The sequence below is a fragment of the Nyctibius grandis genome, chromosome 21 (assembly GCF_013368605.1).
Source record: "Nyctibius grandis isolate bNycGra1 chromosome 21, bNycGra1.pri, whole genome shotgun sequence".
NCBI classification, from domain to species: domain Eukaryota; kingdom Metazoa; phylum Chordata; class Aves; order Nyctibiiformes; family Nyctibiidae; genus Nyctibius; species Nyctibius grandis.
Genome location: NC_090678.1, coordinates 4,214,247 through 4,231,822, shown reverse-complemented (window position 1 = coordinate 4,231,822; position 17,576 = coordinate 4,214,247). Strand labels below are relative to the sequence as shown.

The window sequence follows — 17,576 nt, the reverse complement described above, 5'->3', positions numbered from 1 at the left end:
CAGATGCTGCACGCTTATGTGAGAATAGAGGTAGTAAACAGGAGGTACTGAAAGTCATTATATTCATAACCAAAATTCTGAATAAATGGTCATAACTTGTTATGGAAATGTACTTTCTTCAGGAAGCACAGGTAGGAGAAAAGGAAGATAAGGTACAGAGCTAGTGAAAATATTTGGATAATGGCAAAAAGAAGAGGAACAGAACAGAGTCACAGCAAAGATCCATTAGCAACCCACCAACAAAAAAGATGAAGTACATGGTACTTTAATTTGAATAAAATCTTCCAAAGCATAGGAACTGGTGATAGCAAGAGTTGAAATAGCAAGTTACCTACTCAGAAAGGAATATGGGACACTATATGGGTGAGGGTAGTCATTAAGTTAATGACTCTTCAAAAGGGAAGGAAGAAAAATCAAACCAATGGACTTGAAGAAAATAAGTTTCAGTAAAGTCACAGTTTGAGTGCCAAACCCCACTGTGGCAAGTCTAAGGAAAAGCACACTGGGAAGTTGGCCACTTCCTACAGAACCAACATGAAGGCCGCAGACAGACCACGGCAATGAGAAAGCAAGCTAGCAAGAGAAGAGTCTGGCTAAATCTAAACCATTTCAATGGCTTGCACCTTCTGAAAAAAGCAGAATCTAGGTTAAAGTATTAAAACTAACGATTGTTGTAATATGTAGAGAAAATCCAGAAAGGTTAACATACAAAATGAGCTAAAACTATTGAAGAGCCACAGAAGAACTAACCTGCTCTCAGGTGGGTGAGGAAACTTATCAAGTCATGTGAGGAAGACCAAAGCTTCCTTTTTTTTTTTCTTTGTTCTGCTCCAAAATGTCAGCGGTAATCAGATGGCTTACACGGTTAACATTAGCAATGTAAAAACAAATGATCCAGCTAAACTAAGGAAAGAAATAGAATCTATTAAAGTAAGATGCTTACAAAAGTCACATGCCGGCTAAGTTTCAGCCAACATATTTAGAGAAATGGCTAAGCAATCTCAAAGCTATTAGCCATTACCTTAAAGAACTCAGAAAAGATAGCTGAGGTTCCATGAGACCAGGAAAAAGGAAATGGTGCCTACCTTAAAAAGGAAAAAAAAGGATGGAAATCAGTCAGCTTTACTTTATATCAGGCAAAATACTGGAACAAATTAACAAGCAAATTATTTGTAAGGCCTTGGATGATAATAATAATAAATAATAATATCTCAATATCAATGGAATCCTGACTTCAGCGAGGCTTCTGACAGAGTATCATCTAATACTCTCATAAGGAGGAAGAGGAGCATTGGCTACACGAAACTATGTGAAATGGTTAGAAAATGGCACTCAGAAGTGGTGTCAAGTGATTCACAATCAAGTAAGAAGTTTGTAGCAGGTGAGATCTTCAGATACTTACATCCTGAGTCCTGAACTGCTTCTGTGATGCAACAAATCATATTTTATCATATTTGTGTAGGATATCCTGTTCAGGTGAGAGCTGCAAGCAGTTTGGAAGATGTAATTAGGATTGAACATATGATGACAAGTTGGAACAAAGACCTGAAGAAAATAGGATGTAATTCAATAAAGTGAGAAACTGTTACATATAGCTGGGAATAACTGACTGCAAAAATGTAAGCTGGACACAAACTGGCTAAGCAGTTACTTTACAGAAAGAAGTCTTGGTTCATAGCGGTTCATAAAGAGAAAATGAGTCAACAGCGATTTTGTGCTGCAAAAAGTGTGACTGCTTTACTGAAATGTAGAAAAAGACTCTCAAACACAAGAAGAGCGAAATAATTCTTCACTGAGCTCAAAAAGGCTTTTGGTGAAGAACAGTTCTCAGCTTTGGACACCTCCTTTCAAGTAGAGATCTCTGTGGAGAATGTAAAGACCTACCAGAAGTCTGGACAACTTGACCTTGAGTCATACTGAAGTATGACTGAAAGAAGTTCAGTTGGACATCTGAGAAGTCAAAGACATCTGAATGTACAGCCTAGCAAAATATGAGAATTTGATGTAAAGAAAGCAGTCTGTATGTATATGAGAGAAGTGCATACACATACCAGCCTGTCTGTCTGATAATGGAAATAATTTTTTGCTGCATAATGAACTCTCAAGCTAAAACACTTAATGACACTTTATTTTTTAGCATACTTAAATACTCATATCCTTAATATCTGCGAGGTGTGATAAAAATCCTGAAGATGCAGAGCATCCATACATTGCGGGGGCGGGGGGGGAAATCACTTCTTTTTAAATCCAGCAAGACAAAAAATCAATGCCAGGCCTCTCCTGCATTATCCACTACGGGGAGCTGAAGCGTAATATTGCTGGACAGATGGTGATAAAGGAATCCAGTTGCGCACAAAATTGGAGCTATAAAGTCCACGTGTATTAATTTCCACAACCTGACCTCTACAGAGCTCACATATAAATATTTGTCTCGATAGAGGGAATTCCATTTAACCTTCTCGGAAGGATAATGGAAAGCCAAGGTCGTCCAGCCTGCGCTCTGAATGGGCACCTCCTGCAACCAGTCCTTCTGCCCCTGCCAGAGACCTGGGCTGTATCAGAAACCAGGGAACTCGGGGGTCTGGCTGGGGAGGTCTGAAAACAGGCTTGCAGAAGAATTCCTATTTAAGAGGTAATTAAGCCTATCCCCATAAATAATAGGAAGAAAGTATATAGTTCAGAATAAAAGCACCAAAACTGGGGGCAGGGAATGCTGGAGAAACATATTTACACATCTATTTTAGAATATACTAGTGTGCAACTTGTATGGATGGCATGGTCCCAGCAACTTTTTGTATGTTTTATCGTTAAATCAGAATTTTGAAAATAAAAATGAAACTTTAGTGAGAGTTTATAACTGATCCTGCTGTGGTCTGTTTCTCCTGCAGCTTAGGCACTAGCGTTATCCTGGGACCTTGCCTCAGGTCTTTACAGTATGTTTGAGCACACTAGCCTAATATATTGATCTCACTGCTGGAGTAAGCTTTAAAACCCAGAAAAGTGAGTGACTTCATAGAGCTTTAGAACTAATACCATTGAAGGAAATACTTAGAAATAGCTCATGTCGTGACTTTTCTCTAGGGAGGGTTTATAGCCTTAAAAATCATAGGGCTGGTGCCAAACATCATGTGCCAGAGGTAAAATGGCGTCAAATTCCCTTCAACAGGTAATTAATAAATGCTTGAACTTTATGGGAAGCATTTCACTTTCTGAATACTTTTGAGACTTTCTAGATACAAGCTGTAGAGAAGTTAAGTTCGATGCATTAAAGATGTTCAGCACATTTCAAATATTCTAATTAAAGAGTGACACAGCCCTAAATAAACCATGGTCCACATAATCAAGAACAGAATATAGATAATCTATTTTATAATGTGGCTGTTAGTTTCCCATATTTGGTGGTTCAATAGCACGGAAATGAGTTTACGAGTTATTTCTGACAGAACAAGTCGATAAGAATCTGACAATGGTTGCAACTGAAGCAATAGCTTCTTTTCAGCAGTGTTAAGTGGGAGAAAACACACAGAAAACAGTTGTTTCCAGAGTTTTTTAAGATGAAAATGTGGCCTTTGTGTTAAGTTACAGCTATAGACTGAATTTCCAGATTCTTCCACCTTTAGCTGCTTCAAAAAACAGTATTATTCTATTTTGCAGAGAATAAATTGAGATCTACACTGCCCAGAGTCACTCAGAGCTGAGAAGGAATGGAATTTAGTCCTGGATTCCTAATGAACAACTATAAAGTATTTTGACATTTTAATGAGATAGTGTACAAATGCATAATCATACAAACCAATTTTAATTAAAACCGAGATCGTGTCTACTGAGATTTTAAAAATTGCTAACATTCTTTTTCTAGAAATGGAACAATTATTTGTTATTCTTACATATTAGTGCTATATTTTAATGAGATCTGGTATGATCATTTTGTATGTTGCAGATTTACAAATTAAGGGCTTAATTTCCTTGTTACTTTTGCATGATTCATTTAGCAATGCAGTTATTCTCTAGGACATTAATACCTTATAGACTTAAGATATCATAATAACAGAAATATAAAGACCTGTGAGGAATTACTGACAAAAGACGACTTGTGTAACTTTCCTAAAATACGCATCCAGAGAAGCAACAGAAGGGAATGAGATAGCTCGAATGATAAAGGACATTGTAACAATTTTGTGAATTAAGACACAATTCAGTAGTTGAGAACCATTTGAAAACTACATCCAGAAGGACGCCTGTGGTATAATTGCATACCTCTAAATATAATTTTAATTACAAGTGCGAATCCTTGCTGCTGAGATTCTGAATGTTTAAAAAGAGCAGCAACCCTTTTGTAGCTACACACTTCTTAGAGCTGTGATCTGGAGTTTGCAAGACATAGCTGAAGGCATCTGCATAATGCCATCAACGTTTAAAATCCTTTTGCTACCTGTCAACATGTCCTGCGCCTGTGTCATGAGAAACAATGTCCCCGTCTCTCCCTAGGCTCAGACTTTTCTAGCCGTTAGGCTCCTGATGGGAATAATGTTTCCTTTCACTCTTAAACTCCTCATAATAAATTTAAATTGTTGCTGTCTTTCAGCCAACTTTCACAGAATCACAGAATCAACCAGGTTGGAAGAGACCTCTGGGATCATCGAGTCCAACCGTTGCCCTGACACCACCATGGCAACTAGACCATGGCACTAAGTGCCATGTCCAGGCTTTTCTTAAACCCCTCCAGAGATGGGGACTCCACCACCTCCCTGGGCAGCCCCTTCCAATGGCTAATGACACTTGCTGAGAAGAAATTCTTCCTAATGTCCAACCTGAACCTCCCCTGGCGAAGCCTGAGGCTGTGTCCTCTTGTCCTATCACTAGTTGCCTGGGAGAAGAGGCCAACTCCCACTGCGCTACAGCCTCCCTTCAGGTAGTTGTAGACTGACTATGAATGACTATGAACTATGAATGACTACATCTCGGACTGCAAGCATGGAAAGGCATCGTGCTGGTCCTTTCTGTGTGTCAGGAAACAGTGACTGGGCTGTTTGTGGCCTTCTTGGCCCTGCCCGGTAACATCTGAATTGAGAGCCAGGCTTCAATGGCATTGCTAAAGTGGGGGGCTCAGCTCAGGAAATGGTCAGTAGACCCTTTTTTGGGGTGGAGGTGGAACAGGATGGGTATCAAGGAAGCTGCCTCCTTCTGAGAAACGTGGATTTGATGATTTAATTAGTATTGAGCTCAGATTTGATGGAAGAATCTGAGAGAAGGGGCCATTTTTACACTTTTAAGCATCTCAGGGTAGAATTTTTATATGAAACGGGGCTGGAAAAAATAGGTCATTTTTAGGCAAATGCTAATAATGATTATATTGATCTTCTGTAGACCTGCTGTGCCATGTAAGCTATCACTTCACTGTGTAAGTAATATAAATTCATTTGACAATGTATGTTTTACAGAGGTCTTATCATGATGACTTTTAATCTTTCTCTCTCTTTCTTGTGCATGGCATTATGAAAAAGCAACAATAGAGTCTAAATCTCTATCAAAATTACCAAACCGTTATACAGCAAGTGGGGAAGTCAGATCAATTTTCCTTATATACTTTGCATAACTGTTTTATGCATTATACACAGAGCATAACTTAATATCAGAGGTGCTCACTCACATGCTGCAGCCAATTATGTATCGGTCAATTAATGTAGACTATAATTGTGCTTTCCTTGGGTCGCTCAGGTGAATATAGCTCTCTATCAAAAAAAAAAAAGTAAATTCTTTTATAGGGTCAACAATAATTTTTTTCCTGGTACTTACACTGTTCCAATGCTTACATGTCATGCTGCTGAGTTAGAAGATCTTTATCTTGTTTTAGCTATAGGAAACAAAATTAGGTAAGTGCACAAAGGTGTGACAGGAAATGCTGCCCTCCCCCCACCAAATGCTTTCATGTTCATATACATACACTAAGTATATCTATATATATTCATATATATATAAACATACAGCCATATCCACATAAGCACAATGTGTATTTCACACATTCTCTGACCTAGGCATCCAGAACTGTTCTGTTGCTACATCTATACACTCCTGCCTTTAAAACCAAGCGTCCATCAATCCAAATGTGTTGACCTCCTTCAAATGCAAGATGTGCCTAAAAGCTGCCTTAAAACACTGCTGCTGAATCTTCACATCAGCAAAGCTGCTGTAACTTCAGGCCTTTCTTTGGTAAGCTGCAGTTGGTAGGAAGCCCTACAAAGGTGTAAGGACTAAGAAAGGAAGCCTGTCTTCACATGGTGCAAAAGGCAAGGGGGAAATAGAGCCTTCCCTATTGCCAGCATGTCTCTACTCAACAGTGTGTCTATCTGAGAACCCCCGACCTTCAAAACAACCCCTTCATCTGCAAGTTCTGAAGGATAAGAAAATTGGAAGCTGTGTGAGAAACTCTTCTGAGAAAAATATCCATCCCTTGGCTGTTGGTTAAGCTCTGATACCTAAACAGACAGCTGAGCAGCGAAGGCTATGGGATTTGAGGTCAACAGAGCGCAGATCTGTTTCAGGCTTCAGAGAAAAGCTGAAAAATGAAAAGCAACAAGCAGTTCTAGTCTGATGAAATAGCAGATTCCTGTGACAGAGAACTTCCAAAAACTTGAGAAGCAATAATTTACTATGCTGTGCTGCAGCTCAGTATTTAATAATCAATTAGAATTACTCCCACAGATTTCAGGTGGGAGTAATGGATCCAACTCAATTTTCCTTCTATGTTTCCTGCTGAGAAAGGTTAGCGATACCAAAAGCGGTCCCTCCCACCAAGGAGGTAAGTTATCCTTTCTTTTGTGTACTTTTACCCAGACATAATGCCCTAGACTGAAGGGGTGCAGAGCCCCTTCTAGAGGTACTGGTTGTATAAGCTGTGCCTGGCCCCAACTGCATTTTAATAACCTATGAACCTGTAAAATATACCCGGTGATGTTTTTATCTCCTATTAATAAACTTACATGAGCAGATACATCAGTTCCGGGGAGTCGAATTGGTCTTCCCAATAGTATTTCACAGGGATACAGTTTTGTTTTTTGTTGAGGTCTGTCTTTGCCAAAGATTCATTAAAGCTAAAGGTAGGGTGTGCAAGACACGGCTATTTATTTGGCTGCAGTATAAATTCCTGGTGCAAACCAATATCTTCAGCACTGTCTGGGCTAGTGCAGCAGTCCTAAAACGCCCTGGGTGGTGATGCTTTCTTGCTATAGGAATCAGGTATTGCTTCAGTAAGACAGGAAGGCTTTTCCATACCTGCTCTCCATACTCCCTGGGAGTCTTTGTTCGCTTCATTCCTTTTCCAAGGGTCAGCTTCTTCAGCAGGAACAGTCCAATTTATCTCTTCAGGAGCAGGCAACGCCAGGTCGGACCGTTGCCCTGTTTATGAGGCTAGTGGTTCATCCAGCAGTTGTGCTGGGCTTCAGCTGCAACACCCACTAGACCATTTGCTATTTCTTCTTTTGTCCTTTTGCCAGTGGGCTGGCTGATGAACGACAGCTAGTTTCTTTGGCAATTGTATGGCTTTTAACAGTTCAGTGCTTTACTCCCACTAGAAGTTATACACCCACGCTACTTCCATAATGCCCAGTGGTGTGGCACCCTCCAAATCCACACAAGCAGCAGTGTAAATATTCACAGCCTTTTCTCTGGCTGGCTGGCAAGTCTTTGTTAACACAATCCATTCTGCTGCCTGTGTGCTCAGCTGCAGACTGAGTGGTGAAGCCTCCACTGCTTCATTCACAGGAGTTACTCAGTAACTCAGAGCCCAGTTGCTGTTCAGATAACATGAGGACCCGTCTACACATAGTTCCAGACTGGGATCTAGGAACAGCACATCTGTTAGATGCAAACAGCAAGGTCCAGGTGGCAGAAATACAAGATTCCATAGAGGTACTGGCAATTAACAAATCATCGGCAGATTGTATCAAAATTGATCCATTTTTTAAACACAACATCCTAGAAATCTTACTAAAATTCTAGAAAAAATAGTGGGGGACCCAGGGAAGCCCTGGGGAAGCCTTGTCCACGTCTGCTGTATTTTTTTCCGAGTAAACGCAAAAAGGTACCAATGGTCGGGATGTACAGGTACGTTGAAAAATGCAGCACAGAAGATGATTACAGAGTAGCAATTAGCATGTGTTGGAACTAATGTAATAACTATAAAAGGGTCTGGTATCTCTAGGTGAGGCACTATGATCCACTCATACTGCCCAAAGATCTTGCACAAACTGGTAAACCTGTTTGCTGTCTGGTCCCAGTTTGGGTTTTCTGACTGGTAGGACAGCAGCATTGCAAGGGGACTGACATTCTACCAGTATTCCCTTTTTACATGTGCCTCTCTCAGTGGCACAGCTATGGCTTTGGTAGGCAATAGATGCTGTCGGATCAAGGGTGAGTTACCACCTTTGGTTTGGATATGTCACTGGTGTGGCTGATTTGAGCAAGCCTCTATTCATGGGGCCCCCTCCTCACAACGAAATCAGTATGTCTCAATTCCCCCCTCCCAGGAACCACCACCCCCTCCCAAGACCTAAATCTCCCCTGGGACTCCCCCCCAAGCCTGGGTCCTCCTGGGAATTTTAATATTGCATTCCCAGGATTCTCCTTTACATTTATGAGCCTGAGAAGTGCAAGACAAAGCCAGTTTTTTTCAGTGTCTGCCTCCTGACACGTGAGTTGTAACTGTTAACACCTGACAGATCAGTGGATGAATATGTTTGCTCTCAACTCCTTTTCAATGTTTGACTCACCTATGTAGGGTAGAAACAGTTTTATCTTGCCTATTTAATATGCAAATAAGTGTATATGTGCTTCCTGTGGAAGGAAATCTAAGGAGAAGGTGGGTTTTGTGCATGAAAATAGAGGACAGTCAGGGGTTTTTTTCTCTTTTTTTTGCAGAGCACTGTGTGTTAATGGAAACATTGATAAGAAAAGCTGCTGCCTGGGAGAGACAGTGATAAACTGCACCATAAACAACCTTCCAATATCAAACTGATGAACTACAATTTGTTCAACTAAAAATTGTTCAACTACAGTCAAGCTGTAAAGACTGCGACTTCACGAGGAAGATGAATAACTTGTTTTTACATGCAGGTAGCATGTGTCTGCCTAGCAGAGCCACCAGAACACCAAAAGCACTGGAGACAAATAGACTGGAGATACTGCGGCCTTATGTATGAGAGTGAGAAACCTCCCTAACAGAACAGAAAATGTGTTTCTCAAAATATTCTGGGTTTGTTAAAAGGCTAAAACTTTTGCCCATACCATAACTTTCCATGTACCTTGATGAGTATGTAATAAATATCCATTAATCTCTGAGAAACTGATGTCACTCTTGCTAAAATGAAATTAACTGAATGTCTTAAAAAAGTGTATACAACGTAAGCTCCATCTGTGCTCACAGTACCTTCTGATCCTTTCACTGTTGTTTCATTAGCAATCATATCAGTAGCTTATGTAGAAAAATAACATCAAAAGTAGTTAACTAGCCAAACCACAAATACTATCTCTTCCTGTCTGGTAATGAGACCTAATTCCACTATTGGTTACTATTTTTCATTCAACTTAATGGTTCCCTTCAGTTAATTTCCTTTTTCTTCTTCTGTAAATGCCGCCTCCTTCACCTGCTGGAATCAAAGAGTAGTAGGCAGCATCACCTGGCATGTCAGATTACTACAGCCTTCAACCAACAAATCACCAAGTTTGAAAAAATCTTGTTATTTTATTAACAATAAAAGATAGCAGCTTCTTTTTACAAAACCTTTGTTCTTTTTAAACAAGTTAAAAAATAAATTTAATAGTTGGAACGCTAAAAAAAAATCTTGCAAGGTTAGGATTAATGATGTAATTCTTGATGACAGTTTACCAAAAACAGATGAGCATACACAACAGGAACAAATTATAGTGTACATTTACAATACAGAAATTTCTGTTTCCTGCTGAAATGGAATTGCTGGAATGGTATGTAACAGCTTTTTACCAGTACAGTAATGAGAGACAGGAAAGCGAGAATACTGTGCTGAAAAGAAATTTCAAAGTGGAGGAGGAAATTCTTAGCAAAAAGGTGGGGCTTTGCATGTGGGAGAATTTGCCTGTCAAAGTAGACATGGTATGTAGAATCTGGTAAAAGAATAAAGGAAATTACCATGCCGCTATGATCTCTGAAAAATAATCTCAGCCTACCTAAACAAATTTTACATGTTTCCACTGAAAATAATCTTTTTGTAAACTCCTTATCAAGCACGTACTGCAGCTACACATTATAATATTGATTTTTGTTTGTAGGTCTCTTCTCAAAAACCACCAAGGGATGAAATGTAAAAAATGTCCCTCTGCATGTACCTGAACAACATACTTTTTAAAAACTGCTAGAATTGAGGTCCGAATAAGCAGCAGCTACTTGAGAGTCACACTAATATAAAAACACCTAAACTTACCTTATGCAGTTATTGATACATTAGCATTAGCTAAGGCTTGCTTAGTCCTCTACTTTTATTTTCCTGTGGGAAATGACAGTCTTGTTTGCTGGAAGGTACACTGGGGAAGTCTTCGATCAGGTGTTCTTAAACCAAACCAGTACAAAACTTTTGAGTCCTTATGGGTGATACTAAGCAAGAATAACTCCAGGAAATCATCAGCCCGTTTTCTTTTACTGCAGAAAAGTGACGTGACTACAGAGATGTAAGACAGTCCCGCTTTTTACTAGTAGTAAGAATGCTCTGCCTGGGAAATGCGATTGGAAAAATTACTCAGACAGCAGTTTAGTCATAATGTAATTACTGTAACTTGCACAAGCGTGGAGGATGCATAAGGTGTAGTGGCTGGAACAGAAGACCAGACTATGGGGTTTATTCCTCATCTTGCCACTGCTTGCTATGTGAACCTGAAAAATTGCTTAACCTCCACAGTTTAGCTTCCCCTGCAAAGTGAAAGTAAGGCTGTGGTTTTACATGCAGCTAAGCAAAGGTACTGACTTACCATAGAAAACCCGTGCTGACTGTATTGCCCTACCTGTCTTTCATTTCCCCCCAGTTTTGTAGCAAATGAGGAGATCTCACAGAAAGGAACAAAAATTACATTGCTAATTTAGGTGGTTCTCGGTTTTATACACACACCCGAGCTAGAATTCTTATAAAATGTAATTTTCTTAATTCTTTATCATGTCATGTGTTACTTTCCCAAGCTCAATAAAAGGCTTTTGTAAAATGTGACGCAACATGTTACGAAGGAAAAGAACAAATTTCAGCAGAAGTACCACTGGAGGAAGGAAAGGAAATAAAGGTTTGTACTTCTGCTTTTTGTTGAGACGGAACAGAAAAGGAAATAAATCAAGGAACTAAAGTGCAAGATAAAGAGGTGGCAGCATGTGGCACTTGGCAGAGGCTCTTGATCCTCCCCGGGGGGGCAGATTCAGAAGCCAAACAGATGGTTATTTCAGCAGAGGGCACCAGAACAACAAGTATGTGGTAGTGACTTTGACTTGCTCTGCCCAGTGAATATTAAAATCTCTGATATCCTCACAGCAGGTCTGCATCCTTGTAATGCTGCAAATTCTTGTACTTTATAATGCTTCAAAATGTTTGTCACGCTTAGAGATGTTGCTGAATGACACTGGAAGCTCTGGGATTAAAGCAAGCCAGGCAATTACATGTAAGCTAAAGGCAGTGAGGAGAACCATGAGAATCCGTGGCACATACTACTACGTCAGCACATTGCATCTCTAAATGCCAGTGGGACAAGGAGGATAATGAGATGGGACAGTTAAGTGAAACTTCTAATGAGACATCAAAGGGAAGTTCCTTACCTTCCTTATAATTTCTTCTTTTTTCACAGCAACTGAAGCCACAGCGTACCTTTGTATAGATTTTTTTGCATTCCTAGCAGCCTGAAAAGACAAATGTTCATAACTGACTGATATTCTGCAAACCTATCATGCATAGCATCAAATAGCTGCAAAAAGTTTTACAAATTTTTAAACAAATCTGATAATGTTTAGTGAGTTCTATAGCATTATTTGCTTGTGTACAGGGAATGGTTGAGAGAGAAGCATTCATGGAGGAATATTAATTTTACACTTACGCACTTCACATTCCTTTACATCAGTGAAGCTTCTGTTGTATAAAGGAAATCTAAACCTTATAGGTTATGGTTGAGATACTGAGCATGTCCTTCCATGGTGGAAAGCTTTATTTTGCTATCATCCTCTTTTTATTTTAAAATAAGCATATATCACTAGTTCTAAAACTTGCATCTGAATTACATGGGCTTGGATTATATTCAGCATATTCTTTAATGAGTATTGGGTTTTTTTGCAATGACTTTGTTGGGCAGATATGCTTCCTCCTTCTGCTTTTGTCAGTGGAATTTTATAAAAGTGCAGGAATTTTAGGTTTTGTTAATGTGATAGTCAAGCACACAGAAGTGCTAAAGGTTTTCTTTTTTGTTATCTTTTGTTTTATAAGATGTATGCAAGAATCTTGGCTGGGTGAAATAACAAGGACATTTTTTAACTGCTTGCAGCCAGTTGGAAAAATATTTAATTCTTGCCTTTCATTCTGATATCACAGGTTTCAAAATGAGAAATTTTCCATTATTATCAGCTTTACAGGTCACGCACATAACTAAAACAGCAAACTGAAACATTGCCAACGCATTAAAAAAAAAGCCTTTCCTTTTGTGAAGACACCTATTCTGCTACCACAGTTTTATATGGAAAGAGTAATATAAAAATTGAATCATGAGCTGATACCATTTGACAATTACACTGGTATTTTACCTATTTCAGTCATACAGGCTAATACAGGAATTCATTTCTAATGTATAATCTGAAGAACATTACTAGGGTGGCCACCAATGTAAAATCCTAGAACTAGGCCTACACATTATCCCCTTTTGGAAGGAAAAAAAAGAAAAGGAAGGAATGGAAATTTGAGATGATACGTTGTAGAATCAAAACTAATTCCTGTGGGTTTTAAAGGACATAAAAGAAAGAACAACGTGAATAACTAGAGATAAATTACAGCAGATATAATAATAAGCTGAAATGAGATCTGAAAACAGTAATCCTAAAAGCAAATATTGTTTTGTGTTTCATATGCCAAAGCAGTGTGTCACGCAGGAAGAAATGCTGCATAACTGGAGAAAGTAGACATTAAAAATAACCTAGGTAGTGGGATCACTTCCCAAAGAGAAAACAAGCTCATCTACAAATTTCTGAACTTTTAAAATCCGAAATAAAGAATAATCTTTAGAAAAGTGTTACTCTGATGGAAGTCTAAAGTGGGTTTTGAGATTTAAAGTACTCATCCTTGCAATGTTACTTAGTAAGAACCATAGGTCATTTCAGATCCCACTCCTTTAAATTTAAAGAATGCAGTACTGTGGTAAACTATGTGGTAATAATGAAAATTGTTGTTAGCAAGTAAATACTGGCAATAGAATTTATTAAGTGGTAATAGAATTAAATGCTGAGGGAGAACATAAGCTACCTGAAAATGAAAACCTTTCAGCAATATAGGAACTGTATACAGGAACCAAGTATAGGAAGTGGTAGAAGTCTCGAGACTGGAGTATTAAAACCCAGAGTGAACAAAACACCAGAAAACACCAGAATGATATACTGTGTACAGCCACCTGCTATAAACCAGGAAGTAAGAGGATGTCCTCAGGCCTTGACCATTTCTAGCTGCTGTGACTTTAAACACAGGTTGCAGAGAACACCTACCATTTTCGCTCCTTGTGCTGGCTTCTGTGTCTGAACAGGGTACTAATCACTTCAGTAAGGTCCACATTTCTAGCGTAACATTTAGGAGAGGAGCCTGCAAAAGATGGCAATTGCTGATTGAAAAATTTCTGTGGTATGTACAGTTTTAAATTAGAATAATAGGATGAAGACGATAACTAAATTAATCTAGAATAACGTGCAGAGATACTACTTAGTAATTCATTTCCAAGAGGGAGGACTAATTAGATAGGAGTATAATGATTCAGTTTGGGTTTTTTTTTTAAACAAACTGTGCTGCAATCTGCCAATTGGTTATATGAAAGATTGTGCTTCAGGACAAAGACTCTTACATAATTTATACAGTCATTAAGAACAAGTGGTATTAATGTTTCATTGGGGCATTGTAGGAAGTATTACAATGCCAATATAATGATAAAAATATAATAATGTACTAATCGGTGATCATCCCTGACTTCCGAATCTGGCTAACTATGATATTCTTGATTAAATCATTCATTCAGATATTTTATTGTGTAATGGTGGTACTAAGGATTCTGATGCTCACAAACATTGTTTTAGATTTCTCTTTGTAGGCTTCTAAGTCTTTCCTGTTCATCTCCTTGAAATAACAATAAAACAGCCATAATGCTTAAGATTCACACTTCCATGTTAAACTTCCCAATTTACACTTCTTTTGCAACTCATAGTAAGTTACATGTGGTCTTGGTGAAGATCTTTGCCTTCTGTGTTCCTAAGATCCCAAATGCCTGTGAATACAGCAAGAAAACCTTATTTTCAGAAATTCATTTAATAGCTGTTCTTAATATTATTTTACTCAAGCACTAATCCTTGATAAGTTTAACTATTAAGTTTAACTATTTTGGTGGAAAAGACTAAATAATAGAGCCAATTTCTTTAGTAAAACTGAGATAAATAATACATTTAGCTACTATCACCACATTTCTTGTGAAGTTAACATGAAAATCTGTCTGTAATCAATACATGAGTCAGAAATAGGAGCTGAAGATTAAACTCCCCCTACACAGACTTTGCCTCCTGTCCAGGAGTTCAGCTCTGTTATTCGTTTTTGTGTTTCTACCTGCATGTCATGGCCCACCTTCCTTTTGCAGGTTGCTGTCTCAAGCCCCTGGCTCTGGGCCTGTTTACTTCTGACCTGGCATTGCACTGTTTTAATGATATCTCAAGGTCATGTAGTCCTCTGCAGTTTGGACATTGAATGGATAATACAGGACATGGTTCTTACACTGTTATAAAGCATTTAGAAGTGCAGTGATTCCATATGCAGACTCCTGCACAATGACCTCACACCAGCATCGATCCTGCAGAGCCTCCAGCTGGGCATATACCTGATAAAATATCCGGGGAGTAGGATGGGACCACTGAACCCAATTTTTGTTGTCAAATTTGTAAATAAATTTGGATAAATTCCTTAGTATTTTACACCATAGCTCATGTTCTCATAAATTGGCAATCAATTTGATGCTACCTTGAAATATCCTGTTGTTAAATAAGTAGCTCTCATAACATTTTAAAACTATCGGTCAGTATGTGCTAACTAAATGCTGCAAGTTATTATGAATACTTCTAAGATATAACTTCATTTTCTAATTTCTTCAGTAGCCCAACTGTAGTTCAGACACTGTGTGACACAGGAAGGCTTGGTGGGGCCCCAACACATCTTACCTGTGGTGTTGGTTGAGGCTGAAGATGAATTAAACACGTCCTGCAGCAAAGCAAGCTATGGGGGAACCTTCTCCAGCAGCAAGCCCAGCTCTGCACCTTCCCGAGGGCCTGGTGGGCAAAGCAACAGGGTCTTTGCCCTAAGTGGTAACAGCATTCATTTATGGTTTTCTTCTCTGAGTAACAAAATATACTATCTCCTAAGCTCTAAGGTTTGGTGGTATGAGGCAATCACCGTGGGGAAGAGGGGAACCATAGTGTACCCCAAAGAGAGGAGGGACCCCCCTCTGCTGTGGGCGCTGAGGGAGAGCAAATGGCGGGCGGGGGGCTTCGGGAGGCTCCCAACACGCCGAGAGCTCCTCAGGCTACACTTGGCGTATGAAGAGCCACGACCTCGACCCCGCAGCCTCACTGCACCCGCTGTAATCACTAGCGAGGAGAACGTGAGGTAGAAAAGCGAAAACCCCACCCAAAAGGCAAGGGAGAGCAGTGGGGAGGGCAGTGGGGAGGGCAGTGGGGAGTACGCCCCACCCCTGACAGGAGCCCCCGGCGCCCTCCCCGCGGCGGGTGCCAGCACCCCCGCCCGCCAGCGCAGCCCCTCACCCCGCCGAACCCTCCGGGCCCTCCCGGCCGTGACTCGGCTTTTTCTCCCAGTCCCGCCCCGCCTGCCCCGGGGCCGGGCGCAGGAAGGGGCGGGCGGCAGCGGCGGCGAGGCGGTGCAGGGAGGGAGGCGGCGAGGGGAGGCAGCCGACGCACAAGATGGCCGCTGCTGCAGCGGTGGCGGCGGAGGGGCGGCAGGCGACGGCCGTGGGGGGGCCCCGGGGGCTGCGGGTGCTGGAGGAGCAGGGCGCTGCGGCTGCCCCCGTGTGCCGCAGCTGAGGGGGCCGGTGGCCGCTGCGGGGAGCCCGGCCCGTGTGGTGAGTGTGCTGATTCCTTTGCCCCCTGCTACTGGGCTTGGCTGTGGGGAGCGGAGCGCCTGGGGTGCGGGGAACAATGGGGCTGGCGTCGGGGGCGGGAGGGCTCTGTCCCCCTGCCCGGGGAAGGCAGGCGGAGGGGCGGGCGCTGCGCGGGGCCTGTGCTGCTGCCTGCCTCGCTAGGCCTCAGGCTCCTGCTGGGCTCGATTTCCGAGCGCCCCGGGCAGGGAGAGAGGGAGTTGCGGAGGCCGCCGTCCCCGGTGCGGGGGAGGCGGAGGGGAGCGGACAGGGCCCGGTGGTTGGGGCCGGCGTGGGAGGTGGGGAGAGGCGGCATCGCCTCAGGCTGCGGCGGCGAAGGGACAGGCGGCTTTTGTGTGTGGCCTGCGCCTGCTGTTGTTTTTGCAGGGGCTCTGCGTGCCCGGAGAGAAGAGAAAACTCATCCCCGTGTCGCATTCGGCACAGTTAAACGAACAGCAGGGAGGGAAGGGAAAAAAATAAGGCCAGAGCCCCCCCTGTTCCCGCCGTCGGTGTGGGGGCACCCCCCCGCTCCGGGGTTGCCGCTCTTTTGTCTGTGGCGCCTGAGGGAAGAGCGAGGTGGCCCCCGGCCTCCCTCTGCGTGGGGAGAAGCCGTGGTGGAACCGCACAGAAACTCCGCATACTTTCACTAGTTTTTCACCGTGGCGTTGTTTTAGCTGTTGGATTAACAGGGCGAGGGTGGGTAAGGTTTCTTGCCGGGAGTGCGGTGTTGGTGTAGCTGCATTTTGATGTGCTTTAGTGGTTGGGAATGTCCTGGTGTCAGTTTTTGTCCTCAGAAGCCATTGTGAGGCCTGTGTCGTTTTAAAACAGGGGACTGGTGCATGTTTTTTTTCCTGGGAACTGGGAATATTTAATTTTCTCCACATGCATGTTGCCTTTTTCCTTAGAGTAGCTCTATTTTTTTAATTTCAGTCAAGTATGAATAAAAAAAATCTTCTGTCCCTCTGGTGTTAGCTGCTGTTTTCTGTGTATTTTTACTGTATTGAAAATGGCCGAAGTAAAAAAAAAAAAAAATTAAAAAAATTTGCACAAATGATTAAAAGATCTAAGGTGACCTGGACTGTTGTGGAGCTGCTTTAATCATTGTAACTGGTTTAGCAACGCTATCTTCTGACTCTGCTTGGAAGAGAAATGTGGTTGTTGAATTCAGCATTTATATTCTACTCGTGTCATATAGCTACAGA

At 41.4% G+C, this 17,576-nt stretch overlaps 1 protein-coding gene across 8 annotated transcripts in view; it reads left to right on the top strand.

Moving 5' to 3' along the window:
• The first annotated feature begins 16,202 nt into the window (after positions 1-16,202).
• RC3H1 (ring finger and CCCH-type domains 1) overlaps positions 16,203-17,576 on the top strand; it is a 76,876-nt gene continuing 75,502 nt past the window's right edge. For all 8 annotated transcript variants that reach the window (XM_068417093.1, XM_068417092.1, XM_068417090.1 and 5 more), the window contains exon 1: positions 16,203-16,359. The gene's annotated coding sequence lies outside the window, so the exon portion shown is untranslated. The remainder of the gene's footprint in view (positions 16,360-17,576) is intronic.